Source organism: Mastomys coucha, unplaced genomic scaffold (assembly GCF_008632895.1).
Source record: "Mastomys coucha isolate ucsf_1 unplaced genomic scaffold, UCSF_Mcou_1 pScaffold21, whole genome shotgun sequence".
In the NCBI taxonomy this organism is placed as follows: domain Eukaryota; kingdom Metazoa; phylum Chordata; class Mammalia; order Rodentia; family Muridae; genus Mastomys; species Mastomys coucha.
The window spans coordinates 26,218,772-26,224,370 of NW_022196904.1; the positions used below are offsets into that span (position 1 = coordinate 26,218,772).

The 5,599-nt window shown below is 46.6% G+C and overlaps 1 long non-coding RNA gene across 1 annotated transcript in view; it reads left to right on the plus strand.

Annotated features, from left to right (window-relative positions):
* LOC116100464 overlaps window positions 1-5,599 on the plus strand; it is a 23,653-nt gene that overhangs the window by 7,046 nt on the left and 11,008 nt on the right. Inside the window, exon 2 of the long non-coding RNA XR_004122588.1 lies at window positions 1,651-1,779. This is a non-coding gene — a long non-coding RNA (uncharacterized LOC116100464). The remainder of the gene's footprint in view (window positions 1-1,650; window positions 1,780-5,599) is intronic.

The following is a 5,599-nucleotide window of genomic DNA, read 5'->3' on the forward strand; positions in this document are numbered from 1 at the left end:
GCACCTTCCTGAAGGGATTAATGTACTTAATCCCCTGGGGAGGGTAGTTATCTCTAGAGCAGGTTGTTATGAATAGAGCCCGGTGTCTCCACTCACTCTTTCACACATGTCCACCAATCTCCAGGCATGCTGTTGCTGGAAGATGTCACGTGTGATGCTGTGTGTGCTATGCTGTGCTGTACTGCACTGTGCTATGAAACAGCTTGAGGGCCTGGAAAGACTTAGCTACCAGGTTGAGGATATGGCTCAGCAGAGACCCCCTACCTAGAATCCTCCAGTGAGGGGCTGGGGTGTGACTCAGTGGTAGAACCCCTGCCTAGAATCCTCCAGTGAGGGGCTGGGGGCGTGGCTCAGTGGTAGGACCCCTGCCTAGAATCCCCCAGTGAGGGGCTGGGGGTGTAGCTCAGTGGTAGAGCCCCTGCCTAGAATCCCCCAGTGAGGAGCTGGGGGTGTGGCTCAGTGGTAGAGCCCTTGCTTAGAATCTCCCAGTGAGGGGCTGGGAGATGGTGTAGCTCAGTGGTAGAGTGCTTGCTTAGTACATGCAAGGCCCTGGATTCCAACATCAATGCTGCAGAATAACAATAACAGTCACATTAACTGCTTTGGGCTTGGTGTCCTAGCACATGCCTGTAACACCAACACTCAGATAGCTGAAGCAGGAGAATGTGGGCCAGCCTGGACTACAATGCCAGCCTTGTCACAAAACAAAATAAAAGATGTATCTGTCCAGTTTCAAACCTCTCAGCCTCTAGAACCACAAGCCTGAAATAAACCTCTTGCCTATATAAACTACCCAGCCTCCGGAGTTTGGTTTAGCAACAGAAAATGGACTAAACCTGCAACTGACAGAATTTGGATCTCATGCTTCCTCCTACCCCCAGCATCCAAGAAAATAAGGGTTAGCCTCTGTACTTCCAGATAAGCCAAGGGACAGATGAAATAAAAGACCATGGCCTAGAGGTACCCCTATGCAGAGTAACACAGCAGGTGATGGGGCAGTGCTAGTGAGGATTGAGGTTCTACCATGAGGGAAAACAGGTAAACATCTAAACTTCTCCTCCTCCTCCTCCTCCTCCTCCTCTTCTTCCTCTTCTTCTCTCCTCCTCCTCTTCCTCCTTTTTCTCCTTTCCTCCTCCTCTTTCTCCTCCTGTTCTCTCCTCCTTCTCTTTCTTTTTCTTTCCTCTTCTCCACTTCCTCCTCGTTCTCTTCTTCTCCTTCTCTTCTCTTCCTCTTCCTTCTTTTCTTCTCTTCCTCTTCCCCTCCTCTTCTTTTTCAGAACTCCCCCTAGGCATCTATAATGGACCCCAATCAGTTGTCACATCCTATCATGAACCCAGGGTTAACATGTACCTCCCAGTGAAGCATTGTGCTTCCTACAGCGATCTCCAAGGAAGCCTGCACTGTGCTAAGAACACAACAATTACCAAAACCATATGTGTTGACCAGGAATATGAAACCATGTGCATAGCGTCGTGCTGTGCTGTGTTCTGGAAAGCGAGAAGACCGTCTAGGGAGATGCTCTAGGGAGGAGCAGACCAAGGCTTCCACTCAGCTGGGGTCTGTGTGACCTTGGGCTGGTTATCTCTTCTCTCTGGGTCTCTGTTTCTCCTTCTGCAGACTTGCATGCTAATTAATATATGTCTCTCTCAGGGAAAGTCAGAGGCAGAAAAAGTGTCTGGCAGGAGTTTGGCATCCAGCTCCCTACGTGGTCCTTCTAATCGCCTGTCAGCCTTTTTCACATGACGCCTCAGATGCTTCACGCCATGATTAAAGACAAATGTATGTGTTGTCTTTAAATTATTCTTCAGGGACTCTTCAGTTAACCCCCAAATCACTTTATGTTTTAGAATAAAATTTTTCTAGGATTTTATATCTTGCTATTAGGAGATTAATATTTACTGATAATTACTTTTTAAGATTTACTTTTAGTATTTTAAAGTATGTGCATGTGTGTGCATGCGTGCGCATGTGCTCGCCCATGTGTGTGCACATGTAAGTGCATGTGTGTATGTGTATGCGTGTACCTGTACACATGAATGCAGGTGCCTGCAAAGGCCAGCGGACTCAGATCCCCTGGAGCTGGAGTTACAGGTCATTGTGAGTCATCTGACATGGGTGGTGGGAATCAAAGTCAGGTCCTCTGGATGAGCAGTTACTACATGTTTTTAACTTCTGAGCCATTACTCTAGCCTAACAACTCATTTTTAAATGGAACTAGAATCAGAAACAGCACAACCTGATCCAGTATCTGGATCCAGATATTTTAAAATCTATCACAATATACTTTGGGGTAATACTAAAGACTTTTTGTCCCTAGTTTGCAGAGATGGGGAGGAACCCAGAGCCTTGTGCACGCTAGGCAAATGTTCTTCCATTGGGTTGAAGCCCTTTGCAAAGGCTTTCTTAAAGTTTTTAATTAATTAATTAATTAATGTGGACATGAATATGCCACCTTGGGTGTGTGAAGGTCAGAGGACAACCTGTGGGACTCAGTTCTCTTCTTCCACCATAAGGTTTCCTGGGATCAAACTTAGGTCGTCAGGCTTAGCAGCAAGTACCTCTACCCAGGGAGCCTTCTCCCCTGCCCACTGCAAAGACATTCTGATCAAGTGTTCCAGGTCGAGTGGAGGCAAAACAAAACAACAAAAAATGTAATTCAATTAAAAAGGCTTGGTATTTTATTAATTAAAGTACTGGATTTTCAATTGTCTGTGAGTATTTGTTGAATGACTACTGTACGTAAGGGATAGCATTAAGCATTTGATATATACCATGGAATAAAACAAATCAGTCTAGCCGACCTTCTCTGGGTTTATTTTAGGGGAGGGAGACAGATACAAACAATAGATAGACTAAGAGGCAAAGTAATATTGTATCAAAGTCCCAGAATAAGAGGCGAAGTGAACATTGTGTCAAAGTTCCATGGTGGGGAAGTCACAGGAGGCAGCAGAGGAGGAACCATTGTGAGATACTGTGCTTTTTTCTGTAGTATGCTTGGACTGGGGATACAACCCAGCGGCAGGGAATTCACCCTGCACAGTGTTTGAAGTTGTGGGTTTTAGTTCCAGTAGTGTAATGAAATAGGCAGGCTACTGTGAAAGAGGTGGGAGCAAATGCAAAGGCATAGGACACAGTTATGATAAAGCCTCAAGGCTCTCTCTCTCTCTCTCTCTCTCTCTCTCTCTCTCTCTCTCTCTCTCTCTCTCTCTCACACACACACACACACACACACACACACACACACACACACGGCTTCAAAATACCCCAAATGGTTTTCATAGGTATTATGTCACCTAACAATCATCTCCCTTTTTCTTCATGGTCCCTGCTATTGTTGACTTAACCACAATTTCTTTTGGGAACAGTCCCCTTCTTGCCCTCTTCCTGCTTTCTGAGGACTGCATATAGGATATGTACTCAGAGAGGCAGGAGCTCCTCCTTAGAAAAACTTAAGGTCCTCAATCTAAAGCTGTTTGCTCCTGAGCTGGGGCGATGACTCAGTAGGTAAAGAACGTGCTGTGCAAACATGGGGAACTGAGTGAGGATCCCCAGGGCCGGTGTGGAAGGCCAGACATGGTACAACTTGTGTGAAGCCATGGCAGCGGGGGACAGGAGGCTCCCTGGAGCTTACTGGTCAGCTAGTCTAGCCAAACTGGTAAGGTCTGGGCTCAAGGAGAGACCCTGTCTAAAAAAAAATCATGTGGAGAGCACATCTGATATTGACCTCTGGCTTTCCACATATATGTCACACTCATGAACACATGTACATATGTACGTATACTTCAACAAAAAGTAATTCTGTTCCGGTGGGATTCTTTTGGGAAGACAGCTTTTTTTTTTTTTAATAGTTTCATGTGGATTTTGTCTGCCTGTGTATCGTTGGGCACACCTGCCACAGTGCATGTGTAGAGGCCAGAGGTCAGACTGTGGAAGTTGGGTCTGCCCCCTCACCACATGCATCCCATGGATCGAATTCAGGTGGGGCCAGGTTGAGCATAGCAGGTTGTCATTAGCTGCTGAGCCATCTCAATGACTTTGTAAAGGTTTTTTTTTTTTTTTTTTTTTTAGATTAGAAATTTTAATTACATAAATGTATTTATTTAGTAGTGGCAGCAGGGTTCGTGTGCCACATAATAAGAGTAGAGGTTATGCCGCGGGTGGGTGGTGGCGCACACCTTTAATCCTAGCACTTTGGAGACCGAGTCAGGCGGATTTCTGAGTTCGAGGCTAGCCTGGTCTACAGAGTGAGTTCCAGGACAGTCAGCCAGGGTTATACAGAGAAACCCTGTCTCAAAAAACAAAAAACAAAAAACAAAACAAACAAACAAAAAAAAAACAAGAGTAGAGGTTACAGGACAATTTTCAAGTCAGTTCTCTCCTGCCATTATGTGCATCCCTGGGTTCAAACTGGTAGTCATGCTTGGCAGCAAGCTCCTTTACCCCTACGCCATCTCGTCAGCCCCCACCCCCCCTTTTTTTTTAAAGACAGGATCTCATGTAGCTAATGATCGTCTTGAAATTCTGATTCTCCTGCCTCCACCTCCCAGATGAGCTTCTCTGTATACCAGTATGGGTGGAGGGGGAGGGAGGAAGGAGAAGGGAGAGGAAGGGGAAGAGAGGAATGGGGAAGGAGAGAGGGAGGGAGGAGTACCTAGGTGAACTTTACTTACCATTAGAACTTTAAATAACATCTACCCAAGCTACCTACTTAGCAAATCATTACTATTACTGAGAGCACTTGACATGCGTGCTGGGATCCCACCCGACTCACATCCTGTGCTGGAGTAGCAAGTTCTTTAACCACTGAGCCGTCACTCCAACCCCTATTATTAATCCTTTTTAAAGGGCCCATCGATCTAAAACTTGTCCAAACAAGAGCTCTCAGGAAGCACCCGGGAATTGCGCGTGTTCTCTTGCTCACGGACGGGTTTAGTAGCTGCTACGCCTACTTCCAAAAACTCCCGTGAGACCTGCCAGGATGCCCTCCTCCTTAGGTGGAGGATGGAAGGACCCGGCCTTGAGCCAAGGAAGCGCCAGCTGGGTAGGAAATCCCCACCTGTGATTACTCGGGTATTCATTAATCCAGGATTGTTGTGAGAAAAAAGGAAGAAACCGAAGCTGGGTTTTGACACCGAATTCTGCTAGAATCACATGAGGTCTGCAGATGCCAAATCCTGTTAAGAGTCTCGGGTAAATCTGCCGCGCGCTCAGTTCCACCCACCCCCACGCCCACTCCCACCCACCCCCGCGTCGGCTGTAGCTAAAGCCGCAGCTTGGAGAGCTCAGCTCTGCCCCCTGGGATAAGGAAGAAGAGGGTAAGGGTTGTTTTTGATTACAGGTTTCCATGGTAACCAGGACTAGCAACAGAGGGGTTTGGGCAAAGCAACTGCAGACTCAGCTAGCTTTGGGACACTCAAAGCCCGAGTTCGCCTAAATAATCCGTAGGGGCTAAGGAAACGCCGTCCTTAAGGGGAATCCATGGTGAAAATTAGTTTTGGATTCCTCGGGGATAAGAACTACATCTGGGTAGCTGCGTTGGGTCTATTCTTGTCTTGTTTTTCCCCCAGGTTGCTTTTCTTCTTCTTCTGAAACCTTTCTT